Source organism: Schistocerca cancellata, chromosome 1 (assembly GCF_023864275.1).
Source record: "Schistocerca cancellata isolate TAMUIC-IGC-003103 chromosome 1, iqSchCanc2.1, whole genome shotgun sequence".
Taxonomy (NCBI): Eukaryota; Metazoa; Arthropoda; class Insecta; order Orthoptera; family Acrididae; genus Schistocerca; species Schistocerca cancellata.
Genome location: NC_064626.1, coordinates 72,700,301 through 72,712,378, shown reverse-complemented (window position 1 = coordinate 72,712,378; position 12,078 = coordinate 72,700,301). Strand labels below are relative to the sequence as shown.

Here is a 12,078-nt window from a genome sequence, read left to right as displayed (position 1 = left end):
CTCTTTCATTTGGTGTATTATTTACAATTGTAAGTTGAACGTAATAAATGCTACAACGCCTTAAAACCGGTATGTTCATTTTGAAACACCCTGTATGTGTGTAAAGGCGAGACGGCCAATGATCTCTTCAGCGCAGATGTATGCTGAACTCGAACTTATACGGGAATTGGCGAAATGCCGCAAATAATGACGATAGTGCCAAGGGGCATTACGTTGGTGGTGTGTGGGTAAGTTGAGAATTTGAGTCTGACGGGAGGTGTGCTAGGGTAGTCCGTGGAGTTGCAATGACCACAGTGTCCGTATGGCTTCGTCGTCAGAGCATCTGCCTAGTAAGCAGGAGACCCGGGATCGAATCTCAGTCCGGCACAAATTTGCAACTTTCTCCATGAACTTCAATCAATGCCTTCTTGTAGGCCAATGTCTGTAATTCCTTTATGACTTAATAAATGAGTGTAAGTGTTTTGAGTGATTGTTCTACAATAGCATACTCATACGTCAATGCATTTTCGACTTATTTATGCTAAATGTGTTAAATTTGTTTATGGTGAAACAACTTTCCAAGAACTGGAATCAGCTTTATCTGCAGCCAGAGACACTGCTCCAGGATCTGATGAGATCCATTCCACCATGCTTCGTCATCTGTGCCCTCAAGCGAAAGGTCAACTCCTCTTTTGTTTCAATCAGATTTGGTTTGATGGACAGTACCCTACGACTTGGAAGGAGGCAATATTGATTCCATTCTGGAAACGAACCAAGGATCGGAGTGTCGCCCTTACCCGTTGTATGGGTAAGATTCTTGAACGCATGGTCAACCGCCGCCGCCTCCTCTGGCTGCTCGAGTCCCGAGGTCTCCTGAGCCGCTCCCAGTGCGGTTTCAGGCACTACTGTTCCAATCTTGACAACTTAATTCTACTGGAGACGGCGATACAGGAGTCCTTCTTACGCCGAAACCATTTACTTTTTGTGTTTTTTGACCTCGAAAAAGCATATGACACTACTTGGAGGTACAACATCCTTCGCCAACTTCATGAATGGTAACTACGTGGACGCGTGCCGCTTCTGATCCAATCCTTTCTCGAGGACCGGCGTTTTCGTTATCGCATTGGCAATGCTATGTTCAGGAGAATGGTGTGCCTCGGGGCATTGTCCTCAGTGTCACATTGTTTGCCATCGCTATCAATGGCATTTCCTCTGCATTCAGGAGCCCTGTCAAATGCTCTTTGTTTGCGGATGACTTCGTAATCTTCTACCCTTCCTCTGATCTTACGACGACGACGAGGCAGCTACAGCTGACCATTAGGAGGCTGGAAACCTGGGCCCAGACAACTGGTTTTCGGTTCTCATCTGAGAACACTGTGTGTGTCAATTTTAACCGTGCTCGTCGGAGTTTTAACCAACCAGAGCTTACAATGAGGGACCGTGTTTTACGTTTTCAAGATACTGTGCGCTTTTTGGGTTTATTATTTGACTCGAAATTAACATGGCTCCCACACCTGAAAGACTTACGAACAAAAGGCTTCCGGTTTTTGAACATTTTGAAATGCCTTGGTGGAAAAACATGGGGAGCTGACAGGTTCCGCCTCCTGCAGTTTTATAGGGCACGCTTAGACTATGGCAGCATGGTCTACGGATCGGCCAGTCCTTCCTACCTCCGGATGTTAGATGTTGTCTACGATTAGGGCATTCAGATATCGACTGTAGCCTTTCGGACCAGCCCAGTTCAGTGTGCAGAGGCTGGTGAACGACCACTCTGGATTCGGCGACGTCTCCTTTTGGCTCGATCGACAGGCGCTGAAAATCTCAGCGCCACGTCAGTCATTGGCATTTAGTTCAGTGATCCAACCCACCTTTGAACGACTGCTCAGGAATCGGCCCCAAGCCACCCAGCCATTTGGTGTCCGTCTCAAGGATCTGGATCTCTCGGGCATGAAAATATACACCCAGGGACGGAACGCACTGCCGCCTTGGTGTCTTCAGAGGCCCAAAGTGATTGACACAGTACACGAAAAGTTGTGCTCCAGATTTGTTTTTTACAACTTTGTTTTAAGCATGTATCATAGTTTTATCGTAATTTATACAGATGGATCCCAGCAGGAAATGCCCTCGGTTGTTCTGCGGTTTTCCCTGATAGGGTTTTTCAAGTGCGTCTTCCAGAACATTTTACAGATTATTACAATTTACGATTTATGATACGGAGTTACATGGCATTCTGATGCACTGATGAGGGTTCACAGACATCACTGTACGAGTTTTCGTGTCTGTTCCGACTGTCTTAGTGCACTGCAAGCACTTCACCAAATGTATCCGGTAGACCCTCTGATTCAGCTCATCCATGACTCCTTACAGTGGCTCCAACGCCATGGCAAGGAGGTGATCTTTCGCTGGGTACCTGGCCACGTTGGGATACAGGGTAACGACATGGCAGCCAAGAAAGCATGTTGGGATGGTGCTGTCCATCAATGTCCCATCCCGTTGCACGCTATTATCTCATTTTCTGACAGATGGATCATGCATCAGTGGGAGATTGGATGGTTGCAGTTGTCAAACTGTGGTCGCTCAAATCGACCACAAAGGCTTGTCGGACTTCGTGTCAGCCTCGCCGCTGGAAGGAGGTTTTACTTACCAGACTGCGCATCGGGCACAGCCCTCTCACACATGGCTTCCTCCTCCGGCGGGAGGATCCTCCATTCTGTGAAGTTTGTGGCGTGTCGCTCTCAGTTCAGCATATTGTGGCTACGTGTGTCCTGTATACTGATGTCAGGGCAGCCCTCGGTCTCGCTGGAGATCTGCTTGGGGTAAATGATAATGGGTGTAGCAAAACCAGACACGCGTCTTGGCATCAATAAAATCCTATCCACTTATAGCCACTCTGGTACTGACGCTTTCATGTCCTGGAAACGTTCAGTTTGTTTTTAAGGGGCTCCGGAACGCCCTATACTTGCAATGTTAAAATAACGCTTATAAATTACATCTTTCCTCACAAAGTATTTGTGGTAGGAAGTTGAACTTTTTACAGATTATTTATTGGAATATGGGCTACAACTTAACACAGGGATTTTACAAAATTTTAGTTCAGTTATTAAAGATGATTTTTTTTTCAATTGTAATGAAAATTCACAACATTTTTTTGCAATTTTTTATTTATATATTCAAAAATATACAGTTTTTTGGAAAAAAGGCTGTGTTAAATTATGCAGAAGGTACTGTGTAACATTTACTGAAAGTTTGAAACAAATATGTTTGGAAGATCCTTAGAAAACATGTAATTACTATGAGAAAATAAAAGTTTTGGGAATCGAGCGCTAAGATTGGATTAACTTTTTAGTGCATTCCACGTCCATAGGATGGATTATCTTCATCCTCTGCAAACTCCTCCTCCAGCTTCCTCTTGTTCCTCCTCCTGTTTACTCTTGCTTGTATTTCTAGACTCTTTACAGCCCTGTCTGCAGCCCGAAGGCGTTCCTTGTCTAAAGCAAGCATCGCTCGTACCATGTTAGAACCTATCTTCATTCCCATATTTCTAAATACCTTGCACCTTATAATGTTGCCACCATTGAAAGTCGCAACAGCATCATACACACCAAAGTGAAGTGTTTCTATTCCAACAAATACAGTCTTGGGGATTCTCGACCATATAACACTATTTACACTTTCATTGGGGTTTTGAGTTTTTCCGTGAATACACTTTTTCAACAGTTCAGGTGCTGCTAAGTCTCTGAAAATAGGTTTAGCCACAACACATACTTTATCTCACATCACTAAAATGTACCTGATGAACACGGACGTTAATAATAACACCATTTGACAGCAGTTTAACAGCGCCACAGTGGGTCACGCCCATGTAGAACACATTTCAAAAAAAATTTAAAAATAGTTGTCTTCGGAATTGAATAAATTATATATCTATTAAAAGATAATAGTCTGCAGATTCAGAAAACGCAAAAAAGTAAAAATTGAACTTTTCATGATTTTGAGCCTTTCCGGAGCACCTTAAGATGTTAGGTGATACGTTATTTACAGTGCTTAAGATCAGGACTGTACGTGGATGATCAAAAAATCTCCCATCCGCAAATTTTTGTTACTTCCGGAACGAGTGCATCTGCATTTTTGCCGTCCGTCATAGACATAACAATGGCTTAGAATTTCCTGCTCTGTTCTCAACAACATTGTGCTTGAAACGTCTTGCAGTTCTAGAGAAAGATTGCCGATGACAAAGCGATAATTTTATATCATATTGCAAATGGTTCAAATGGCTCTAAGCGCTATGGGACTTAACGTCTGAGGTCATCATTCCCCTAGACATAGAACTGCTTAAACCTAACTAACCTAAGGACATCACAGACATCCAGGCCCGAGGCAGGATTCGAACCTGCGACCATAGCAGCAGCGCGGTTCAAGACTGAGGGCCTAGAACCGCTCGGTCACAGCGGCCGGCTGTCATACCGCAATTCGTACCAGTATGATCCTTAGTCCGAAGGCTGTCATTCGTCTGCAGATCAGGGTTGTTGTAATGTAACCAGACCAAAAAATGCGGGTTGAATTTAAAAAAAAAAAACTCGCCAAGAAAACAATAAAACTCAATTATATTTAATTATGAAAATTTACTTAACATGCAAAACGTTACATAGTTAGCCTGACACAAACAAAGGAAAGCCATCTTACTCATTGAAGGCAACTATTTACTGTCACAAGAATTTATTTTATTACTGTTGTGTTTTAATTTTGCTTGCAATATAAGAAACAGCGATTTAACTGCTTTAGTGTTTGGAGTAAATTAGTCATAGGAATTTAAATCGAACCATTTAATCATCAATGGGAAAAAATCAGAAAACCCAATTAAACCCCAGTTTTACCCACTGTGTTGCTTTTTTAAAAAGTACCCGAGTTTTGCTCAACCGTGCTGTAGATGTCAAGATTTTGTCTTTTCGTAAAATCGTAGTACCACAACCTCACACGTTCTTAACATATTTCAGTTGCTACCTATATTTACGCAATTAACGATGACTATTGGGACTAATATCTGTCGTTCAGAAATTTAATCACCGATCGAATTTCGTGAATGACGGTATTTGTTAATACTGCGTTCATTTTAGCACAGTATTGAGAAGGCAGACAGCTGTGAACTGGCGGTAACACAGAGATTACATTCCGAATAATCCCTTTGTGGGAACCAAGCTGTCTTTGCATTCTCTTTTTACATGTTTTCACTCTGTTTTGCTACACACCTAGTACTATGAACTAACTCTGACCTGTTACTCTATTCCATTCGCTATTTTATTTCTTTGGCGTTCATTTAGGTATTTCAGTATACGGAATTGCATTACAGCGGTCTACCAATTCCAGTAAAGTGACGAAAGCTTTTCCCTGTCGGGATTTGCTCTCTGCATTACTGGAGTTTATAGCATGACGTTTACAATTCCCGGACAGTCGACAAACAACCGGTACTAAATACCAAACTTGCGTGGAATGTGCTGCGGAATGAAGGCACGATGTACTGTTACAGTTGGATCTCCGTCGGGTGGAGTCGTAAAGGTCAGCAGGAATTCATTCTTGTCGAAAGGAATGCCCAACGTGCGGTAACGGGTATTATGCTCCCACACGCCCCCACTTCCGTTCTCACGCGCCTTACAGCGCAGTTTGCAAGCACTCACCACACACCTCTGGATTATGTAATTACACGGTGTTTGCAGAGGCTGGACGTTGTGATGAATCTTCCCCTTGGGATTTCTCTCATGACTGCAATTCAGAATTTCCGCGTCGTTAGAAGACAGTAGTATCGCGAGCAGAGAGAAATATGCCGACTTTCTTGTCAACTGAAAACGGCGTTCGGGTTCAACAGCATATTCTTGTAATATCTGGCATTTCGGAATTTTCATGGTTCTTAATACCATTCAGTGTCAGTGAAGCTGCATCAGTCTTTTTTGGGGGGGTGGGGTGGGGAGGGGGTGATTGTTGAAATCTCAGATTAGTTTGAGCACACCGCAGTGATTACTGGAAAAGCCTGCCGTTACCTTGCCCCGACATATGTCGGACTCTCCAGCCAGTTGCGAAGGCGCAGCAAGCTCCCGATAGTCAGGATTCAGATTGTTCGGTTTGCGCGTATTTCGGTGATTTTTGGAAAAAATGACCAACAAAGTCTGTAATAACTATTGTATAAAAAAGTTTAAAATAGCTATCCAGTCCCAGTTGCACGTTGCCTGTCTAACAGCTTCCAGGAGTAATAAAAAGTTGATTCCCCTGTATTTCATGTAATTATGGACCAAATTTAAAATTTAAGACAGTTTCACAATCTACTCGTTAAGAGATATAATTAATTATACGCTAAAGGTCTGACACAGTAAGTCATGCATTAGAGTTAGAAACTGTGTATCTCATAGTGCACAAATTACTCAGACTGCATTCATCCAGTATTTGAGACTGAGAGCATTAACCGTCTACCAACAACAGTAATATCAGAAATTGAGTGCGCCTTGATGCAAAACACCTTGTTATTTGTTTATTTCTTTATTCTCCCAAACTAGTTTCGGCGACAAATATCACCAACATCAGTGGTTTTTTATATCTAAAACACGCAGAGAATAGCATGGTTATACAAACACAGTAGCACATTATTAAATTTTTACTATTCGTTTTTTTTAATATAGTTTTCTACGGATACTTTCATACGATCTTATTTATTGTATGTTACAGCATGTTTTAAGCAATTATTGTCGCTGTTTGCGACATATTTTCTGTGCGCCTTTTTTTTTCTTTTCGCTAAGGGAAAAAAATAAAAATAAAAACCGGCAACAGAAAAGAAAAAAAAGCGCACAGAAAATATGTCGCAAACATAGACAATAATTGCTTAAAACATGCTGTAACATACAATAAGTAAGTTAGTATGAAAGTATCCATAGAAAACTATATTTCGAAAAACGTATTGTAAAAATGTAATAATGTGCTACTGTGTTTGTATAAGGGCAACGGCCTTGCCGCAGTGGATACACCGGTTCCCGTGAGATCACCGAAGTTAAGCGCTGTCGGGCGTGGCCGGCACTTGGATGGGTGACCATCCAGCCGCCATGCGCTGTTGCCATTTTTCGGGGTGCACTCAGCCTCGTGATGCCAATTAAGGAGCTACTCGACCGAATAGTAGCGGCTCCGGTCAAAGAAAACCATCATAACGACGAGCGGTGTGCTGACCACACGACCCTCCTATCCGCGTCCTCAGCTGAGGATGACACGGCGGTCGGATGGTCCCGATGGGCCACTTGGGGCCTGAAGACGGAGTGGAAGCTGAAAAAAGTGTTTGTATAACCAAGCTATTCTCGGCATGTTTTAGATTTTAAAAAAACCACTGATGATGGTGATATTTGTCGCCGAAACTAGTTTGGGAGAATAAAGAAATAAACGAATAACAAGGTGTTTTGCATCAAGGCGGACTCAATTTCTGATATTACTGCTTTTCTATGCAAATGGAAGAGTTCAAAGATAAAATTGTCTACCAACAAACTTAACACGTAATTACAAACCTTTTCGAAACTTTTTCTCGTTGATATCCCCCTGACCCCCACAAAATAATGAAATGGATAAAGTTTAATTACTTCTTTACTAGTAAGTCTATTCGCAACACATTTTTACAGAGTGTATCCACATATCGACCTGCAACGTTACATCATTGCTGGGCTTAATTTCGCTTAGAACAGCGTTTCGGCACCTCCTGCGGAATTTTTAACTGACTGGAACGATTCGGCACCCGAGATTTAAAACACTTCACATGCATTAAATCGCAGCGTGTAGCCATAATTTGCAGCTGCGCTAGCACCAGTGAACGTGACAGTCGGTGACCGACGTGGTGCAACGTATAGGTGCGTGGAGCGAGGTGTGTGTGTGTGTGTGTGTGTGTGTGTGTGTGTGTGTGTGTGTGTGTTCAGTACACCCTAAATAAGGTGAGCTTCGTTCCGAAGGGACTGATTCTATTATTTCAAGAACTTAAAATTTGTGATTTTTATGACTCCTGAGGGAGGGGGGGGGGGGGGGGAGAATTGCATGGTTGAAGAGGTGCGTTCTGGCAGGTAAAATTTTAGAAATTAAGCACTGCGATCATTGTAAGACGCGTGGTTGAGGAAAGCTGACGTCACAGACATTGAGACGGGTGAAAAACTAACTATTCTTAAACCGGGAGTAAATTACTTACACTACACTCATCCAGTGTTTCATAACGAGGGCACTTTGCGACTTCCAACAACCTTTACAGATAATTTCAAACATTTTCGGAATTTCATTAGGCTATGGGTAAATAATGTGAAACTAATAAAATAAACATAAATAGGGTTTGCTTCTTCAACCAAAAGGTTTTACATCTTTAAGTAAACATTTACCACATATAACATTTGTATAATAACCAGGCATTTGAAGATCTCTTACACATGGAAGTTCGATAATTTAAAGAATCAAGAGTGTCTGTGGGGGGAGGGATGTGCTGGTTCTATTATAAATAGAACGCATATATCCATTAACAATACCCCGTTACGCATATGACTCATATTTTGCGGATAGAAGAAGATACGACACCCGCCGCTGAAAATGACATTGTAGCTTACAGTAGCGAGTAATGTTTTCTTTTTACTCGTCTGAACGAAGTATGAAACTGATTTCAGGTTATGAAGACGTAGACGACGAAAACATCCGCAAGTGGGTAAATAGTGATGCCTGTGAACAGGAATTTGGGTCCGCCGCTCGTGGTCTCGCGGTAGCGTTCTCGCTTCCCGAGCACGGGGTCCCGGGTTCGATTCCCGGCGGGGTCAGGGATTTTCACCTGCCTCGAGATGACTGGGTGTTTGTGTTGTCCTCATCATTTCATCATCATCCAGGAAAGTGGCGAAATTGGACTGAGCAAAGATTGGGTAATTGTACGGGCGCTGATAACCACGCAGTTGAGCGCCCCACAAACCAACCATCATCATCATCAGGAATTTGGGCTGCTTAGTAACCCGGATATAGTGAACAAAGGGTGTTTGGTAGAGAACGCAGACGAGGCGATCGAGGAATATGTTATCATGAACACTGAGGCAATGAGATGCAGCAATCTGTTACTATATAGAGTGTGCACCACTGAATTAGAGTGACTGTATAGATGTTTCTAGTCTGCAGGATATGAGAACCGTGGTTAGGAAACAAGCGAGTGAAAAAGAGAAACAGAGAAAAAAGGACTACTACTTCTCGACAGTAACCTGAAAGCAAGTGATAGGATATACAATATGCTTTAATTGTAATTTTATAAATAAGTTTTCAATTTCCAACGAGTAACGCATACGAAGTTAAGTGGGCTTTCAGATGTAAAAATGTGCCTTTCGGATTGTCCGCGTTTTTGCTGGTCATTGCAGTCTCGGACACGCATGAACCCGGATAATCGGAAGCTTGATGTGTTTGCTGTGGAATCTAAGCCAGTGTTCGACATGACATTTTTTGTTGTTCGCAATAAATTTTCTGCAGTGGAAAATTATACTAAGTGCGCGAAAAATCAAATCTACTTACCGGGAATCGAACCGCAACTTTTGATTTTAACCTCACTCCTGTTGTTGTGCTAAACCACTTTAGTTTGGTATGGCGTTGAGAAAATATGAACAATGCAGTTTCTCGTAGGTGTCAGGAAACAGTACATGTAGCGGATACGGAAGATTGCTATAAAAATAAAACATACTTTAGACTTGAAGACCCTCAGCTCTTAGGTTTGGTGCTTCAATCAGCCCGTATAATTACTGTATGTACAAAGATACATGCGGCTGATATTGGCAGCTGAGAATAACTAGACAATTCTAAAGCAGAGCATGCAACAGTAAAATTTGTCGTACAGAACTGCAAGCAAAGTTGGATCTAATCTGGTTGAAGAAAAGGAAAACGAAGTAAAATGATGCCTTGAAAAGTCGTTGCGGCACTCAGATTAAGGTTTTACAAGCTCTTAGTAAGTTAAAAACATGATTGATAGTGATGTTGACGCTAGTCCATTTACAGTGACTTGAGTCGTAATTAAAACCTAAACTTCCTTCGTGTTTCCGTATCGACGCAAATGAACAGAGTACGAAATGTGTCCGGAATATCAAGATTAGATCATATATTTGTTTTGTGTGCGTTGAGGATGAAGGTGATTTGTGTACACATCAGCAAGAGAAATGTGGCCGTTTTGCTGTGAGAGGCAGACGCGCATGGACGAATGGAGTAAGAGTTTGAGACAATCTCTGCAGTAGCGTGGAAAGGTGGAAACTGAAGCTTATATGCGAATCTCCATACTCGATCGCCATTTCTCGCTTAATTAGTTCGATAGGTGTTCCAGGGACTATTGTACAACATGTAGTAATTGTTGTCATGTCTGTTTACGCTGTTTTAACACAATTTGCTGTATGAGTTGCCCATTTACTGTTGAGTATGTACAGCAATGTATATGGACGAGGCCGTGCGAAAAAGTAATGACTCCGAATTTTTTTATGGGAAAACCTTTAAATGTTTTTAAATAAACCGAACTTTATTATCATTCTACAATTTTATTCATAATGTCTACATATTTATATCTCACAGGATGTATACGAACCGGGAAAAACCCGGGAATTTTTTAGAATTCCGGGAACTTTTCCTTGTTTTAGTTACCAGTTAAATTTTTGTGATTTTGACTGGTAAGAACAAATACTCTAACGAAGGATATTACTGTATCCCGCTTCTACAGAATAATGCTGCAGCAAAAAAACATGAACGAGAGAAAAAAAAACGAAAATAAAACTTAAGTCGCAAAGGAAATGCGCCATATACAACAACAAAACACAGTGCTCATACAAGCATCTGCAAACCAGTGTGTCAAAGGCTTTAGGAAGAATATGCAGTGCTTCCTAACAACAAATTGCCTCTGATGAGCGTGACATGACAGCTGTTTACATTTGATTCATTTGAGCAGTTGCGGGCGGGCTCTTGCGCATGCGCAGTTAGGTCACCTATGGGTAGTACCTTCTCCCGCTTCTGGCTACAGATGTGTGGCTGGGCGCCACTATCCAAATTGCTCCGGTTCGGAAATATCGTTGGTCCAGGACTGCTCCACATAGCGATCTGAGTTGTAGTGGGGAGGTGGGTAGTCTCCACGTGACCTGTGTTTACGTTTAGTGATTTGGCTGTTTCCTCTTCGTTTATTGCTCTCACATTAAATGAAAACAAAACGGACTTCTGTGGCCGGGAACTACCAAATGAATTAAAATAAGTTTGCATAATTACGGAAGGCTAAAATATGTTGTTAGTTTCAGGTTTTATTTCTATCTTTCAGACAGGCAAGCATTAATCACCTTGCAAAACAATGAAGTTATTTTTGTCGGCTTGGTAAAGAGATTTGGCTTTTATTAATATTTTGCGCTGAGGCAGTCAATTTATTTGAAACGAAGTGTTTAATTTCACACTGTTGGCTAGTTTCAACTGTTCGCTCCATTTCAAGTGGACATTTTCCATCTTCTAGCTCATATGGCATTATGCCATAATAAAGAACCAAACATGAGATAAGACAGTACTGGTACTCAAGAAAATTTACATCCGAATCTGGACATACGATTGAGCACTTTAAGCCGAATTATGCATTTTAGTACAGATCAGGAAATTCCGATGCTCTTGAAGTATCCTTTGATGTCTTGTCTCTTTTTATGACATAATGCAAGATCTTTTAATATTTTACACGTACGAAAATGGTGGGTTTCTGCGTCATAGTAGCTGCGCAGGCGCAGTGACGCCTGTTATCTGGCGCTCTCTGGCAGCTGCTGAAACGAACCAATTTCTAAGAGGTCACGGAAAAATATTGCGAATGGTGGTTTGAAAATTTCCTTTTACGCAAGATGAACTCTGTGCGAGAATGTACGATGAATTTCTTAAATCACAGCGTTTGGCTCTCATTTAAAAATCAACTCTTTGAGGACGACCATTTAGAAGAATTTTGAGCCCAAAAGATCAGACATTTACGTCGTAATTAAAAATTTTACTGGCACATTTGTGTGATGTATCCTAAAGTGTAACAGGCGCAAAATGATCAACATTATGTGTGGAAGCTTAGCTTCTCTTTTAGCTTATTAATCT

At 41.7% G+C, this 12,078-nt stretch overlaps 1 protein-coding gene and 1 pseudogene across 2 annotated transcripts in view; both read left to right on the top strand.

Moving 5' to 3' along the window:
- The window catches only part of LOC126165243 (protein-tyrosine sulfotransferase-like), a 1,037,382-nt gene that overhangs the window by 22,684 nt on the left and 1,002,620 nt on the right, over window positions 1-12,078 (top strand). The gene's annotated exons all lie outside the window — the stretch shown is intronic.
- Window positions 6,959-7,075, top strand: LOC126098708 (5S ribosomal RNA; annotated as a pseudogene).